This window comes from Heterodontus francisci, unplaced genomic scaffold, assembly GCF_036365525.1.
Source record: "Heterodontus francisci isolate sHetFra1 unplaced genomic scaffold, sHetFra1.hap1 HAP1_SCAFFOLD_738, whole genome shotgun sequence".
Classification (NCBI taxonomy): domain Eukaryota; kingdom Metazoa; phylum Chordata; class Chondrichthyes; order Heterodontiformes; family Heterodontidae; genus Heterodontus; species Heterodontus francisci.
This window is the reverse complement of record NW_027140308.1, coordinates 441,818-460,484: the sequence shown is the minus strand read 5'-3', so window position 1 is coordinate 460,484 and position 18,667 is coordinate 441,818. Positions and strand designations below refer to the sequence as shown.

At 60.9% G+C, this 18,667-nt stretch overlaps 1 protein-coding gene across 1 annotated transcript in view; it reads right to left on the bottom strand.

Annotated features, from left to right (window-relative positions):
- The window catches only part of LOC137359190 (matrix metalloproteinase-17-like), a 97,161-nt gene that overhangs the window by 30,985 nt on the left and 47,509 nt on the right, over window positions 1-18,667 (bottom strand). The gene's annotated exons all lie outside the window — the stretch shown is intronic.

Genomic DNA, 18,667 nt, shown 5'->3' with positions numbered 1-18,667 from the left:
TCCCAGGGGGAGGGGACTGGATTAACAGGATGCCCAGGGGGGAGGGGACTGGATTAACAGGATGCCCAGGGGGGAGGGGACTGGATTAACAGGATTCCCGGGGGGAGGGGACTGGATTAACAGGATTCCCGGGGGGGAGGGGACTGGATTAACAGGATACCCAGGGGGGAGGCGACTGGATTAACAGGATTCCCGGGGGGATGGGACTGGATTAACAGGATGCCCAGGGGGAGGGGACTGGATTAACAGGATTCGCGGGGGGGAGGGGACTGGATTAACAGGATTCCCGGGGGGATGGGACTGGATTAACAGGATGCCCAGGGGGAGGGGACTGGATTAACAGGATTCCCGGGGGTAGGGGACTGGATTAACAGGATTCCCGGGGGGAGGGGACTGGATTAACAGGATGCCCAGGGGGGAGGGGACTGGATTAACAGGATTCCCGGGGGGGAGGGGACTGGATTAACAGGATGCCCAGGGGGAGGGGACTGGATTAACAGGATTCCCGGGGGGAGGGGACTGGATTAACAGGATTCCCAGGGGGGAGGGGACTGGATTAACAGGATTCCCGGGGGGATGGGACTGGATTAACAGGATTCCCAGGGGGGAGGGGACTGGATTAACAGGATGCCCAGGGGGGGAGGGGACTGGATTAACAGGATGCCCAGGGGGAGGGGACTGGATTAACAGGATTCCCGGGGGGATGGGACTGGATTAACAGGATGCCCAGGGGGAGGGGACTGGATTAACAGGATGCCCAGGGGGGAGGGGACTGGATTAACAGGATTCCCGGGGGGATGGGACTGGATTAACAGGATGCCCAGGGGGAGGGGACTGGATTAACAGGATTCCCGGGGGGAGGGGACTGGATTAACAGGATTCCCGGGGGGAGGGGACTGGATTAACAGGATGCCCAGGGGGGAGGGGACTGGATTAACAGGATTCCCGGGGGGAGGGGACTGGATTAACAGGATTCCCGGGGGGAGGGGACTGGATTAACAGGATTCCCGGGGGGAGGGGACTGGATTAACAGGATGCCCAGGGGGGAGGGGACTGGATTAACAGGATTCCCGGGGGGAGGGGACTGGATTAACAGGATTCTCGGGGGGATGGGACTGGATTAACAGGATGCCCAGGGGGAGGGGACTGGATTAACAGGATTCCCGGGGGGAGGGGACTGGATTAACAGGATTCCCGGGGGGAGGGGACTGGATTAACAGGATTCCCGGGGGGATGGGACTGGATTAACAGGATGCCCAGGGGGAGGGGACTGGATTAACAGGATTCCCGGGGGGAGGGGACTGGATTAACAGGATTCCCGGGGGGAGGGGACTGGATTAACAGGATGCCCAGGGGGGAGGGGACTGGATTAACAGGATGCCCAGGGGGGAGGGGACTGGATTAACAGGATGCCCAGGGGGGAGGGGACTGGATTAACAGGATTCCCGGGGGGGAGGGGACTGGATTAACAGGATACCCAGGGGGGAGGGGACTGGATTAACAGGATTCCCGGGGGGAGGGGACTGGATTAACAGGATACCCAGGGGGGAGGGGACTGGATTAACAGGATGCCCAGGGGGAGGGGACTGGATTAACAGGATTCCCGGGGGGAGGGGACTGGATTAACAGGATTCCCGGGGGGAGGGGACTGGATTAACAGGATGCCCAGGGGGGAGGGGACTGGATTAACAGGATACCCAGGGGGGAGGGGACTGGATTAACAGGATGCCCAGGGGGAGGGGACTGGATTAACAGGATTCCCGGGGGGAGGGGACTGGATTAACAGGATTCCCGGGGGGAGGGGACTGGATTAACAGGATTCCCGGGGGGAGGGGACTGGATTAACTGGATTCCCGGGGGGAGGGGACTGGATTAACAGGATTCCCGGGGGGAGGGGACTGGATTAACAGGATGCCCAGGGGGAGGGGACTGGATTAACAGGATTCCCGGGGGGAGGGGACTGGATTAACAGGATTCCCGGGGGGAGGGGACTGGATTAACAGGATGCCCAGGGGGAGGGGACTGGATTAACAGGATACCCAGGGGGGAGGGGACTGGATTAACAGGATGCCCAGGGGGAGGGGACTGGATTAACAGGATTCCCGGGGGGAGGGGACTGGATTAACAGGATTCCCGGGGGGAGGGGACTGGATTAACAGGATGCCCAGGGGGGAGGGGACTGGATTAACAGGATACCCAGGGGGGAGGGGACTGGATTAACAGGATTCCCGGGGGGAGGGGACTGGATTAACAGGATGCCCAGGGGGGAGGGGACTGGATTAACAGGATACCCAGGGGGGAGGGGACTGGATTAACAGGATGCCCAGGGGGGATGGGACTGGATTAACAGGATTCCCGGGGGGAGGGGACTGGATTAACAGGATACCCAGGGGGAGGGGACTGGATTAACAGGATTCCCGGGGGGAGGGGACTGGATTAACAGGATGCCCAGGGGGGAGGGGACTGGATTAACAGGATGCCCAGGGGGGAGGGGACTGGATTAACAGGATACCCAGGGGGGATGGGACTGGATTAACAGGATTCCCGGGGGGAGGGGACTGGATTAACAGGATGCCCAGGGGGGAGGGGACTGGATTAACAGGATACCCAGGGGGGAGGGGACTGGATTAACAGGATGCCCAGGGGGGAGGGGACTGGATTAACAGGATGCCCAGGGGGGAGGGGAATGGATTAACAGGATTCCCGGGGGGAGGGGACTGGATTAACAGGATACCCAGGGGGGAGGGGACTGGATTAACAGGATGCCCAGGGGGGAGGGGACTGGATTAACAGGATGCCCAGGGGGGAGGGGACTGGATTAACAGGATGCCCAGGGGGGAGGGGACTGGATTAACAGGATGCCCAGGGGGGAGGGGACTGGATTAACAGGATACCCAGGGGGGAGGGGACTGGATTAACAGGATGCCCAGGGGGAGGGGACTGGATTAACAGGATTCCCGGGGGGAGGGGACTGGATTAACAGGATTCCCGGGGGGAGGGGACTGGATTAACAGGATGCCCAGGGGGGAGGGGACTGGATTAACAGGATACCCAGGGGGGAGGGGACTGGATTAACAGGATGCCCAGGGGGAGGGGACTGGATTAACAGGATACCCAGGGGGGAGGGGACTGGATTAACAGGATACCCAGGGGGGAGGGGACTGGATTAACAGGATTCCCGGGGGGAGGGGACTGGATTAACAGGATACCCAGGGGGGAGGGGACTGGATTAACAGGATGCCCAGGGGGGAGGGGACTGGATTAACAGGATTCCCGGGGGGAGGGGACTGGATTAACAGGATTCCCGGGGGGAGGGGACTGGATTAACAGGATACCCAAGGGGGAGGGGACTGGATTAACAGGATTCCCGGGGGGAGGGGACTGGATTAACAGGATTCCCGGGGGGAGGGGACTGGAATAACAGGATTCCCGGGGGGAGGGGACTGGATTAACAGGATACCCAAGGGGGAGGGGACTGGATTAACAGGATTCCCGGGGGGAGGGGACTGGATTAACAGGATTCCCGGGGGGAGGGGACTGGATTAACAGGATGCCCAGGGGGGAGGGGACTGGATTAACAGGATTCCCGGGGGGAGGGGACTGGATTAACAGGATGCCCAGGGGGGAGGGGACTGGATTAACAGGATACCCAGGGGGGAGGGGACTGGATTAACAGGATGCCCAGGGGGGATGGGACTGGATTAACAGGATTCCCGGGGGGAGGGGACTGGATTAACAGGATACCCAGGGGGAGGGGACTGGATTAACAGGATTCCCGGGGGGAGGGGACTGGATTAACAGGATGCCCAGGGGGGAGGGGACTGGATTAACAGGATGCCCAGGGGGGAGGGGACTGGATTAACAGGATACCCAGGGGGGATGGGACTGGATTAACAGGATTCCCGGGGGGAGGGGACTGGATTAACAGGATGCCCAGGGGGGAGGGGACTGGATTAACAGGATACCCAGGGGGGAGGGGACTGGATTAACAGGATTCCCGGGGGGAGGGGACTGGATTAACAGGATTCCCGGGGGGAGGGGACTGGATTAACAGGATACCCAGGGGGGAGGGGACTGGATTAACAGGATTCCCGGGGGGAGGGGACTGGATTAACAGGATGCCCAGGGGGGAGGGGACTGGATTAACAGGATACCCAGGGGGGAGGGGACTGGATTAACAGGATGCCCAGGGGGGATGGGACTGGATTAACAGGATTCCCGGGGGGAGGGGACTGGATTAACAGGATACCCAGGGGGAGGGGACTGGATTAACAGGATTCCCGGGGGGAGGGGACTGGATTAACAGGATGCCCAGGGGGGAGGGGACTGGATTAACAGGATGCCCAGGGGGGAGGGGACTGGATTAACAGGATACCCAGGGGGGATGGGACTTGATTAACAGGATTCCCGGGGGGAGGGGACTGGATTAACAGGATGCCCAGGGGGGAGGGGACTGGATTAACAGGATACCCAGGGGGGAGGGGACTGGATTAACAGGATTCCCGGGGGGAGGGGACTGGATTAACAGGATTCCCGGGGGGAGGGGACTGGATTAACAGGATTCCCGGGGGGAGGGGACTGGATTAACAGGATTCCCGGGGGGAGGGGACTGGATTAACAGGATTCCCGGGGGGAGGGGACTGGATTAACAGGATGCCCAGGGGGGAGGGGACTGGATTAACAGGATGCCCAGGGGGGAGGGGACTGGATTAACAGGATTCCCGGGGGGAGGGGACTGGATTAACAGGATTCCCGGGGGGAGGGGACTGGATTAACAGGATGCCCAGGGGGGAGGGGACTGGATTAACAGGATGCCCAGGGGGGAGGGGACTGGATTAACAGGATTCCCGGGGGGAGGGGACTGGATTAACAGGATTCCCGGGGGGAGGGGACTGGATTAACAGGATGCCCAGGGGGGAGGGGACTGGATTAACAGGATGCCCAGGGGGGAGGGGACTGGATTAACAGGATTCCCGGGGGGAGGGGACTGGATTAACAGGATGCCCAGGGGGGAGGGGACTGGATTAACAGGATGCCCAGGGGGGAGGGGACTGGATTAACAGGATGCCCAGGGGGGAGGGGACTGGATTAACAGGATACCCAGGGGGGAGGGGACTGGATTAACAGGATTCCCAGGGGGAGGGGACTGGATTAACAGGATGCCCAGGGGGGAGGGGACTGGATTAACAGGATGCCCAGGGGGAGGGGACTGGATTAACAGGATACCCAGGGGGGAGGGGACTGGATTAACAGGATTCCCGGGGGGAGGGGACTGGATTAACAGGATGCCCAGGGGGGAGGGGACTGGATTAACAGGATGCCCAGGGGGGAGGGGACTGGATTAACAGGATTCCCGGGGGGAGGGGACTGGATTAACAGGATTCCCGGGGGGAGGGGACTGGATTAACAGGATGCCCAGGGGGGAGGGGACTGGATTAACAGGATTCCCGGGGGGAGGGGACTGGATTAACAGGATGCCCGGGGGGAGGGGACTGGATTAACAGGATTCTCGGGGGGAGGGGACTGGATTAACAGGATTCCCGGGGGGAGGGGACTGGATTAACAGGATTCTCGGGGGGAGGGGACTGGATTAACAGGATTCTCGGGGGGAGGGGACTGGATTAACAGGATTCCCGGGGGGAGGGGACTGGATTAACAGGATTCTCGGGGGGAGGGGACTGGATTAACAGGATTCTCGGGGGGAGGGGACTGGATTAACAGGATTCTCGGGGGGAGGGGACTGGATTAACAGGATTCTCGGGGGGAGGGGACTGGATTAACAGGATTCTCGGGGGGAGGGGACTGGATTAACAGGATTCTCGGGGGGAGGGGACTGGATTAACAGGATTCCCGGGGGGAGGGGACTGGATTAACAGGATTCCCGGGGGGAGGGGACTGGATTAACAGGATGCCCAGGGGGGAGGGGACTGGATTAACAGGATTCCCGGGGGGGAGGGGACTGGATTAACAGGATACCCAGGGGGGAGGGGACTGGATTAACAGGATTCCCAGGGGGGAGGGGACTGGATTAACAGGATTCCCGGGGGGAGGGGAGGGGACTGGATTAACAGGATACCCAGGGGGGAGGGGACTGGATTAACAGGATGCCCAGGGGGGAGGGGACTGGATTAAGAGGATTCCCGGGGGGAGGGGACTGGATTAACAGGATTCCCAGGGGGGAGGGGACTGGATTAACAGGATGCCCAGGGGGGAGGGGACTGGATTAACAGGATGCCCAGGGGGAGGGGACTGGATTAACAGGATACCCAGGGGGGAGGGGACTGGATTAACAGGATGCCCAGGGGGAGGGGACTGGATTAACAGGATGCCCAGGGGGGAGGGGACTGGATTAAGAGGATACCCGGGGGGGAGGGGACTGGATTAACAGGATACCCAGGGGGGAGGGGAGGGGACTGGATTAAGAGGATACCCGGGGGGGAGGGGACTGGATTAACAGGATTCCCAGGGGGGAGGGGACTGGATTAACAGGATTCCCAGGGGGAGGGGACTGGATTAACAGGATGCCCAGGGGGGAGGGGACTGGATTAACAGGATACCCAGGGGGAGGGGACTGGATTAACAGGATACCCAGGGGGGAGGGGACTGGATTAACAGGATTCCCGGGGGGAGGGGAGGGGACTGGATTAACAGGATACCCAGGGGGGAGGGGACTGGATTAACAGGATTCCCGGGGGGAGGGGAGGGGACTGGATTAACAGGATGCCCAGGGGGAGGGGACTGGATTAACAGGATGCCCAGGGGGGAGGGGACTGGATTAACAGGATACCCAGGGGGGAGGGGACTGGATTAACAGGATTCCCAGGGGGGAGGGGACTGGATTAACAGGATTCCCAGGGGGGAGGGGACTGGATTAACAGGATGCCCAGGGGGAGGGGACTGGATTAACAGGATTCCCGGGGGGAGGGGACTGGATTAACAGGATGCCCAGGGGGGAGGGGACTGGATTAACAGGATGCCCAGGGGGAGGGGACTGGATTAACAGGATTCCCGGGGGGAGGGGACTGGATTAACAGGATGCCCAGGGGGGAGGGGACTGGATTAACAGGATTCTCGGGGGCAGGGGACTGGATTAACAGGATGCCCGGGGGGAGGGGACTGGATTAACAGGATACCCAGGGGGGAGGGGACTGGATTAACAGGATTCCCAGGGGGAGGGGACTGGATTAACAGGATACCCAGGGGGGAGGGGACTGGATTAACAGGATGCCCAGGGGGAGGGGACTGGATTAACAGGATTCCCGGGGGGGAGGGGACTGGATTAACAGGATGCCCAGGGGGGAGGGGACTGGATTAACAGGATTCCCGGGGGGGAGGGGACTGGATTAACAGGATACCCAGGGGGAGGGGACTGGATTAACAGGATGCCCGGGGGGAGGGGACTGGATTAACAGGATGCCCGGGGGGAGGGGACTGGATTAACAGGATTCCCGGGGGGATGGGACTGGATTAACGGGATTCCCGGGGGGATGGGACTGGATTAACAGGATTCCCAGGGGGAGGGGACTGGATTAACGGGATTCCCGGGGGGAGGGTACTGGATTAACAGGATTCCCGGGGGGAGGGGACTGGATTAACAGGATTCCCAGGGGGGAGGGGACTGGATTAACAGGATACCCAGGGGGGAGGGGACTGGATCAACAGGATTCCCGGGGGGAGGGGACTGGATTAACAGGATGCCCAGGGGGGAGGGGACTGGATTAACAGGATTCCCGGGGGGAGGGAACTGGATTAACAGGATTCCCGGGGGGAGGGGACTGGATTAACAGGATGCCCAGGGGGGAGGGGACTGGATTAACAGGATGCCCAGGGGGGAGGGGACTGGATTAACAGGATGCCCGGGGGGAGGGGACTGGATTAACAGGATGCCCAGGGGGGAGGGGACTGGATTAACAGGATTCCCGGGGGGAGGGAACTGGATTAACAGGATTCCCGGGGGGAGGGGACTGGATTAACAGGATGCGCAGGGGGGAGGGGACTGGATTAACAGGATTCCCGGGGGGAGGGGACTGGATTAACAGGATGCCCAGGGGGGAGGGGACTGGATTAACAGGATTCCCGGGGGGAGGGGACTGGATTAACAGGATGCCCAGGGGGAGGGGACTGGATTAACAGGATGCACGGGGGGAGGGGACTGGATTAACAGGATTCCCGGGGGGAGGGGACTGGATTAACAGGATGCCCAGGGGGAGGGGACTGGATTAACAGGATACCCAGGGGGGAGGGGACTGGATTAACAGGATGCCCAGGGGGGAGGGGACTGGATTAACAGGATGCCCAGGGGGGAGGGGACTGGATTAACAGGATGCCCAGGGGGGAGGGGACTGGATTAACAGGATGCCCAGGGGGGAGGGGACTGGATTAACAGGATGCCCAGGGGGGAGGGGACTGGATTAACAGGATACCCAGGGGGGAGGGGACTGGATTAACAGGATACCCAGGGGGGAGGGGACTGGATTAACAGGATGCCCAGGGGGGAGGGGACTGGATTAACAGGATGCCCAGGGGGGAGGGGACTGGATTAACAGGATTCCAGGAGGGAGGGGACTGGATTAACAGGATACCCGGGGGGGCGGGGACTGGATTAACAGGATGCCCAGGGGGGAGGGGACTGGATTAACAGGATACCCAGGGGGGAGGGGACTGGATTAACAGGATACCCAGGGGGGAGGGGACTGGATTAACAGGATACCCGGGGGGGCGGGGACTGGATTAACAGGATTCCCGGGGGGAGGGGACTGGATTAACAGGATGCCCAGGGGGAGGGGACTGGATTAACAGGATACCCAGGGGGGAGGGGACTGGATTAACAGGATGCCCAGGGGGGAGGGGACTGGATTAACAGGATACCCAGGGGGGAGGGGACTGGATTAACAGGATTCCAGGAGGGAGGGGACTGGATTAACAGGATACCCGGGGGGGCGGGGACTGGATTAACAGGATGCCCAGGGGGGAGGGGACTGGATTAACAGGATACCCAGGGGGAGGGGACTGGATTAACAGGATGCCCAGGGGGGAGGGGACTGGATTAACAGGATGCCCAGGGGGGAGGGGACTGGATTAACAGGATACCCAGGGGGGAGGGGACTGGATTAACAGGATGCCCAGGGGGGAGGGGACTGGATTAACAGGATACCCAGGGGGGAGGGGACTGGATTAACAGGATACCCAGGGGGAGGGGACTGGATTAACAGGATTCCCGGGGGGAGGGGACTGGATTAACAGGATGCCCAGGGGGAGGGGACTGGATTAACAGGATACCCAGGGGGGAGGGGACTGGATTAACAGGATGCCCAGGGGGGAGGGGACTGGATTAACAGGATGCCCAGGGGGGAGGGGACTGGATTAACAGGATGCCCAGGGGGGAGGGGACTGGATTAACAGGATACCCAGGGGGAGGGGACTGGATTAACAGGATTCCCAGGGGGAGGGGACTGGATTAACAGGATTCCCAGGGGGAGGGGACTGGATTAACAGGATACCCAGGGGGAGGGGACTGGATTAACAGGATTCCCAGGGGGAGGGGACTGGATTAACAGGATGCCCAGGGGGGAGGGGACTGGATTAACAGGATACCCAGGGGGAGGGGACTGGATTAACAGGATGCACGGGGGGAGGGGACTGGATTAACAGGATACCCAGGGGGGAGGGGACTGGATTAACAGGATACCCAGGGGGGAGGGGACTGGATTAACAGGATGCCCAGGGGGGAGGGGACTGGATTAACAGGATTCCCGGGGGGAGGGGACTGGATTAACAGGATACCCAGGGGGGAGGGGACTGGATTAACAGGATTCCCGGGGGGAGGGGACTGGATTAACAGGATGCCCGGGGGGAGGGGACTGGATTAACAGGATTCCCGGGGGGAGGGGACTGGATTAACAGGATTCCCGGGGGGGAGGGGACTGGATTAACAGGATTCCCGGGGGGGAGGGGACTGGATTAACAGGATACCCAGGGGGAGGGGACTGGATTAACAGGATACCCAGGGGGGAGGGGACTGGATTAACAGGATTCCCGGGGGGGAGGGGACTGGATTAACAGGATACCCAGGGGGGAGGGGACTGGATTAACAGGATTCCCGGGGGGGAGGGGACTGGATTAACAGGATACCCAGGGGGGAGGGGACTGGATTAACAGGATACCCAGGGGGGAGGGGACTGGATTAACAGGATGCCCAGGGGGGAGGGGACTGGATTAACAGGATACCCAGGGGGGAGGGGACTGGATTAACAGGATACCCAGGGGGGAGGGGACTGGATTAACAGGATACCCAGGGGGGAGGCGACTGGATTAACAGGATTCCCGGGGGGGAGGGGACTGGATTAACAGGATGCCCAGGGGGGAGGGGACTGGATTAACAGGATACCCAGGGGGGAGGGGACTGGATTAACAGGATGCCCAGGGGGGAGGGGACTGGATTAACAGGATGCCCAGGGGGGAGGGGACTGGATTAACAGGATTCCCGGGGGGAGGGGACTGGATTAACAGGATGCCCAGGGGGGAGGGGACTGGATTAACAGGATGCCCAGGGGGGAGGGGACTGGATTAACAGGATTCCCGGGGGGAGGGGACTGGATTAACAGGATACCCAGGGGGGAGGGGACTGGATTAACAGGATTCCCAGGGGGGAGGGTACTGGATTAACAGGATTCCCAGGGGGGAGGGGACTGGATTAACAGGATTCCCGGGGGGAGGGGACTGGATTAACAGGATACCCAGGGGGGAGGGGACTGGATTAACAGGATACCCAGGGGGGAGGGGACTGGATTAACAGGATTCCCGGGGGGAGGGGACTGGATTAACAGGATGCCCGGGGGGAGGGGACTGGATTAACAGGATACCCAGGGGGGAGGGGACTGGATTAACAGGATTCCCGGGGGGAGGGGACTGGATTAACAGGATTCCCGGGGGGAGGGGACTGGATTAACAGGATGCCCGGGGGGAGGGGACTGGATTAACAGGATTCCCGGGGGGAGGGGACTGGATTAACAGGATGCCCGGGGGGAGGGGACTGGATTAACAGGATACCCAGGGGGGAGGGGACTGGATTAACAGGATTCCCGGGGGGAGGGGACTGGATTAACAGGATACCCAGGGGGGAGGGGACTGGATTAACAGGATTCCCGGGGGGAGGGGACTGGATTAACAGGATACCCAGGGGGGAGGGGACTGGATTAACAGGATTCCCAGGGGGGAGGGGACTGGATTAACAGGATTCCCGGGGGGGAGGGGACTGGATTAACAGGATTCCCGGGGGGAGGGGACTGGATTAACAGGATACCCAGGGGGGAGGGGACTGGATTAACAGGATTCCCAGGGGGGAGGGGACTGGATTAACAGGATTCCCAGGGGGGAGGGGACTGGATTAACAGGATTCCCGGGGGGGAGGGGACTGGATTAACAGGATACCCAGGGGGGAGGGGACTGGATTAACAGGATACCCGGGGGGGAGGGGACTGGATTAACAGGATACCCGGGGGGAGGGGACTGGATTAACAGGATGCCCAGGGGGGAGGGGACTGGATTAACAGGATTCCCGGGGGGAGGGGACTGGATTAACAGGATTCCCAGGGGGGAGGGGACTGGATTAACAGGATGCCCAGGGGGGAGGGGACTGGATTAACAGGATACCCAGGGGGGAGGGGACTGGATTAACAGGATACCCAGGGGGAGGGGACTGGATTAACAGGATACCCAGGGGGGAGGGGACTGGATTAACAGGATTCCCGGGGGGGAGGGGACTGGATTAACAGGATGCCCGGGTGGAGGGGACTGGATTAACAGGATTCCCGGGGGGAGGGGACTGGATTAACAGGATGCCCGGGGGGAGGGGACTGGATTAACAGGATGCCCAGGGGGGAGGGGACTGGATTAACAGGATTCCCAGGGGGAGGGAACTGGATTAACAGGATACCCAGGGGGGAGGGGACTGGATTAACAGGATGCCCGGGGGGAGGGGACTGGATTAACAGGATACCCAGGGGGGAGGGGACTGGATTAACAGGATTCCCGGGGGGAGGGGACTGGATTAACAGGATGCCCGGGGGGAGGGGACTGGATTAACAGGATACCCAGGGGGGAGGGGACTGGATTAACAGGATACCCAGGGGGGAGGGGACTGGATTAACAGGATACCCAGGGGGAGGGGACTGGATTAACAGGATACCCGGGGGGGAGGGGACTGGATTAACAGGATGCCCGGGGGGAGGGGACTGGATTAACAGGATACCCAGGGGGAGGGGACTGGATTAACAGGATACCCGGGGGGGAGGGGACTGGATTAACAGGATGCCCAGGGGGAGGGGACTGGATTAACAGGATTCCCGGGGGGAGGGGACTGGATTAACAGGATGCCCAGGGGGGAGGGGACTGGATTAACAGGATACCCAGGGGGGAGGGGACTGGATTAACAGGATGCCCGGGGGGAGGGGACTGGATTAACAGGATTCCCAGGGGGAGGGAACTGGATTAACAGGATACCCGGGGGGGAGGGGACTGGATTAACAGGATACCCAGGGGGGAGGGGACTGGATTAACAGGATGCCCAGGCTGGAGGGGACTGGATTAACAGGATTCCCAGGGGGAGGGAACTGGATTAACAGGATACCCAGGGGGGAGGGGACTGGATTAACAGGATGCCCAGGGGGAGGGAACTGGATTAACAGGATACCCAGGGGGGAGGGGACTGGATCAACAGGATTCCCTGAGGGGAGGGGACTGGATTAACAGGATACCCAGGGGGGAGGGGACTGGATTAACAGGATACCCAGGGGGAGGGGACTGGATTAACGGGATTCCCAGGGGGAGGGGACTGGATTAACAGGATGCCCGGGGGGGAGGGGACTGGATTAACAGGATGCCCGGGGGGAGGGGACTGGATTAACAGGATTCCCGGGGGGAGGGGACTGGATTAACGGGATTCCCGGGGGGATGGGACTGGATTAACAGGATTCCCAGGGGGGAGGGGACTGGATTAACAGGATGCCCGGGGGGAGGGGACTGGATTAACAGGATTCCCGGGGGGATGGGACTGGATTAACGGGATTCCCGGGGGGATGGGACTGGATTAACAGGATTCCCAGGGGGAGGGGACTGGATTAACAGGATTCCCGGGGGGAGGGGACTGGATTAACAGGATTCCCGGGGGGAGGGGACTGGATTAACAGGATTCCCGGGGGGAGGGGACTGGATTAACAGGATGCCCGGGGGGAGGGGACTGGATTAACAGGATTCCCGGGGGGAGGGGACTGGATTAACAGGATACCCAGGGGGGAGGGGACTGGATTAACAGGATACCCGGGGGGGAGGGGACTGGATTAACAGGATTCCCGGGGGGAGGGGACTGGATTAACAGGATGCCCGGGGGGAGGGGACTGGATTAACAGGATGCCCAGGGGGGAGGGGACTGGATTAACAGGATGCCCAGGGGGGAGGGGACTGGATTAACAGGATGCCCAGGGGGGAGGGGACTGGATTAACAGGATGCCCAGGGGGGAGGGGACTGGATTAACAGGATGCCCAGGGGGGAGGGGACTGGATTAACAGGATACCCAGGGGGGAGGGGACTGGATTAACAGGATGCCCAGGGGGGAGGGGACTGGATTAACAGGATGCCCAGGGGGGAGGGGACTGGATTAACAGGATTCCCGGGGGGAGGGGACTGGATTAACAGGATTCCCGGGGGGAGGGGACTGGATTAACAGGATTCCCGGGGGGAGGGGACTGGATTAACAGGATGCCCAGGGGGGAGGGGACTGGATTAACAGGATGCCCAGGGGGAGGGGACTGGATTAACAGGATTCCCGGGGGGAGGGGACTGGATTAACAGGATACCCGGGGGGGAGGGGACTGGATTAACAGGATGCCCAGGGGGAGGGGACTGGATTAACGGGATTCCCGGGGGAGGGGACTGGATTAACAGGATTCCCGGGAGGAGGGGACTGGATTAACAGGATGCCCAGGGGGAGGGGAATGGATTAACAGGATTCCCGGGGGGAGGGGACTGGATTAACAGGATACCCAGGGGGGAGGGGACTGGATTAACAGGATGCCCAGGGGGAGGGGACTGGATTAACAGGATTCCCGGGGGGAGGGGACTGGATTAACAGGATACCCGGGGGGGAGGGGACTGGATTAACAGGATGCCCAGGGGGAGGGGACTGGATTAACGGGATTCCCGGGGGAGGGGACTGGATTAACAGGATTCCCGGGGGGAGGGGACTGGATTAACAGGATGCCCAGGGGGAGGGGACTGGATTAACAGGATTCCCGGGGGGAGGGGACTGGATTAACAGGATACCCGGGGGGGAGGGTACTGGATTAACAGGATTCCCGGGGGGAGGGGACTGGATTAACAGGATTCCCGGAGGGATGGGACTGGATTAACAGGATTCCCGGGGGGAGGCGACTGGATTAACAGGATTCCCAGGGGGATGGGACTGGATTAACAGGATTCCCAGGGGGAGGGGACTGGATTAACAGGATTCCCGGGGGGAGGGGACTGGATTAACAGGATTCCCGGGGGGAGGGGACTGGATTAACAGGATTCCCGGGGGGATGGGACTGGATTAACAGGATTCCCGGGGGGAGGCGACTGGATTAACAGGATTCCCAGGGGGATGGGACTGGATTAACAGGATTCCCAGGGGGAGGGGACTGGATTAACAGGATTCCCGGGGGGAGGGGACTGGATTAACAGGATTCCCGGGGGGAGGGGACTGGATTAACAGGATTCCCGGGGGGGAGGGGACTGGATTAACAGGATTCCCGGGGGGGAGGCGACTGGATTAACAGGATTCCCGGGGGGAGGGGACTGGATTAACAGGATGCCCAGGGGGAGGGGACTGGATTAACAGGATTCCCGGGGGGAGGGGACTGGATTAACAGGATGCCCAGGGGGGAGGGGACTGGATTAACAGGATACCCAGGGGGGAGGGGACTGGATTAACAGGATACCCAGGGGGGAGGGGACTGGATTAACAGGATTCCCGGGGGGAGGGGACTGGATTAACAGGATACCCAGGGGGGAGGGGACTGGATTAACAGGATACCCAGGGGGGAGGGGACTGGATTAACAGGATGCCCAGGGGGGAGGGGACTGGATTAACAGGATGCCCAGGGGGGAGGGGACTGGATTAACAGGATGCCCAGGGGGGAGGGGACTGGATTAACAGGATACCCAGGGGGGAGGGGACTGGATTAACAGGATGCCCAGGGGGGAGGGGACTGGATTAACAGGATGCCCAGGGGGGAGGGGACTGGATTAACAGGATGCCCAGGGGGGAGGGGACTGGATTAACAGGATTCCCGGGGGGAGGGGACTGGATTAACAGGATACCCGGGGGGAGGGGACTGGATTAACAGGATTCCCGGGGGGAGGGGCCTGGATTAACAGGATTCCCGGGGGGAGGGGACTGGATTAACAGGATACCCGGGGGGAGGGGACTGGATTAACAGGATGCCCAGGGGGGAGGGGACTGGATTAACAGGATTCCCGGGGGGAGGGGACTGGATTAACAGGATACCCGGGGGGAGGGGACTGGATTAACAGGATTCCCGGGGGGAGGGGACTGGATTAACAGGATACCCAGGGGGGAGGGGACTGGATTAACAGGATGCCCAGGGGGGAGGGGACTGGATTAACAGGATGCCCAGGGGGGAGGGGACTGGATTAACAGGATTCCCGGGGGGAGGGGACTGGATTAACAGGATACCCGGGGGGAGGGGACTGGATTAACAGGATTCCCGGGGGGGAGGGGCCTGGATTAACAGGATTCCCGGGGGGAGGGGACTGGATTAACAGGATTCCCGGGGGGAGGGGACTGGATTAACAGGATGCCCAGGCTGGAGGGGACTGGATTAACAGGATGCCCAGGGGGGAGGGGACTGGATTAACAGGATGCCCAGGGGGAGGGGACTGGATTAACAGGATTCCCGGGGGGAGGGGACTGGATTAACAGGATGCCCAGGGGGGAGGGGACTGGATTAACAGGATTCCCAGGGGGAGGGGACTGGATTAACAGGATACCCAGGGGGGAGGGGACTGGATTAACAGGATACCCAGGGGGGAGGGGACTGGATTAACAGGATTCCCAGGGGGGAGGGGACTGGATTAACAGGATGCCCAGGGGGAGGGGACTGGATTAACAGGATTCCCGGGGGGAGGGGACTGGATTAACAGGATACCCGGGGGGGAGGGGACTGGATTAACAGGATTCCCGGGGGGAGGGGACTGGATTAACAGGATTCCCGGGGGGGAGGGGACTGGATTAACAGGATACCCAGGGGGGAGGGGACTGGATTAACAGGATTCCCGGGGGGAGGGGACTGGATTAACAGGATGCCCAGGGGGGAGGGGACTGGATTAACAGGATGCCCAGGGGGGAGGGGACTGGATTAACAGGATTCCCGGGGGGAGGGGACTGGATTAACAGGATGCCCAGGGGGGAGGGGACTGGATTAACAGGATGCCCAGGGGGAGGGGACTGGATTAACAGGATTCCCGGGGGGAGGGGACTGGATTAACAGGATTCCCGGGGGGAGGGGACTGGATTAACAGGATTCCCGGGGGGGAGGGGACTGGATTAACAGGATACCCAGGGGGAGGGGACTGGATTAACAGGATGCCCAGGGGGAGGGGACTGGATTAACAGGATTCCCGGGGGGAGGGGACTTGATTAACAGGATTCCCGGGGGGAGGGGACTGGATTAACAGGATTCCCGGGGGGAGGGGACTGGATTAACAGGATTCCCGGGGGGAGGGGACTGGATTAACAGGATTCCCGGGGGGGAGGGGACTGGATTAACAGGATTCCCGGGGGGAGGGGACTGGATTAACAGGATGCCCAGGGGGAGGGGACTGGATTAACAGGATTCCCGGGGGGAGGGGACTGGATTAACAGGATTCCCGGGGGGAGGGGACTGGATTAACAGGATGCCCAGGGGGGAGGGGACTGGATTAACAGGATTCCCGGGGGGGAGGGGACTGGATTAACAGGATGCCCAGGGGGAGGGGACTGGATTAACAGGATTCCCGGGGGGAGGGGACTGGATTAACAGGATACCCAGGGGGGAGGGGACTGGATTAACAGGATTCCCGGGGGGAGGGGACTGGATTAACAGGATACCCAGGGGGGAGGGGACTGGATTAACAGGATTCCCGGGGGAGGGGACTGGATTAACAGGATACCCGGGGGGATGGGACTGGATTAACAGGATACCCAGGGGGGAGGGGACTGGATTAACAGGATACCCAGGGGGGAGGGGACTGGATTAACAGGATACCCAGGGGGGATGGGACTGGATTAACAGGATACCCAGGGGGGAGGCGACTGGATTAACAGGATTCCCGGGGGGAGGGGACTGGATTAACAGGATTCCCGGGGGAGGGGACTGGATTAACAGGATACCCAGGGGGGAGGGGACTGGATTAACAGGATTCCCGGGGGGAGGGGACTGGATTAACAGGATTCCCGGGGGGAGGGGACTGGATTAACAGGATACCCAGGGGGGAGGCGACTGGATCAACAGGATTCCCGGGGGGAGGGGACTGGATTAACAGGATTCCCGGGGGGAGGGGACTGGATTAACAGGATACCCAGGGGGGAGGCGACTGGATTAACAGGATACCCGGGGGGAGGGGACTGGATTAACAGGATTCCCGGGGGGGAGGGGCCTGGATTAACAGGATTCCCGGTGGGAGGGGACTGGATTAACAGGATTCCCGGGGGGAGGGGACTGGATTAACAGGATACCCAGGGGGGAGGGGACTGGATTAACAGGATACCCAGGGGGGAGGGGACTGGATTAACAGGATTCCCAGGGGGAGGGGACTGGATTAACAGGATACCCAGGGGGGAGGGGACTGGATTAACAGGATACCCAGAGGGGAGGGGACTGGATTAACAGGATGCCCAGGGGGGAGGGGACTGGATTAACAGGATTCCCGGGGGGAGGGGACTGGATTAACAGGATTCCCAGGGGGAGGGGACTGGATTAACGGGATTCCAGGGGGGAGGGGACTGGATTAACAGGATTCCAGGGGGGATGGGACTGGATTAACGGGATTCCAGGGGGGAGGGGACTGGATTAACAGGATTCCAGGGGGGAGAGGACTGGATTAACAGGATTCCCAGGGGGAGGGGACTGGATTAACAGGATTCCCAGGGGGAGGGGACTGGATTAACGGGATTCCAGGGGGGAGGGGACTGGATTAACAGGATTCCAGGGGGGAGGGGACTGGATTAACAGGATTCCAGGGGGGAGGGGACTGGATTAACAGGATTCCAGGGGGGAGGGGACTGGATTAACAGGATTCCCAGGGGGAGGGGACTGGATTAACAGGATTCCCAGGGGGAGGGGACTGGATTAACGGGATTCCAGGGGGGAGGGGACTGGATTAACAGGATACCCAGGGGGGAGGGGACTGGATTAACAGGATTCCCAGGGGGAGGGGACTGGATTAACGGGATTCCAGGGGGGAGGGGACTGGATTAACAGGATTCCCGGGGGGATGGGACTGGATTAACAGGATTCCCGGGGGGAGGGGACTGGATTAACAGGATACCCGGGGGGAGGGGACTGGATTAACAGGATTCCCGGGGGGGAGGGGCCTGGATTAACAGGATTCCCGGGGGGAGGGGACTGG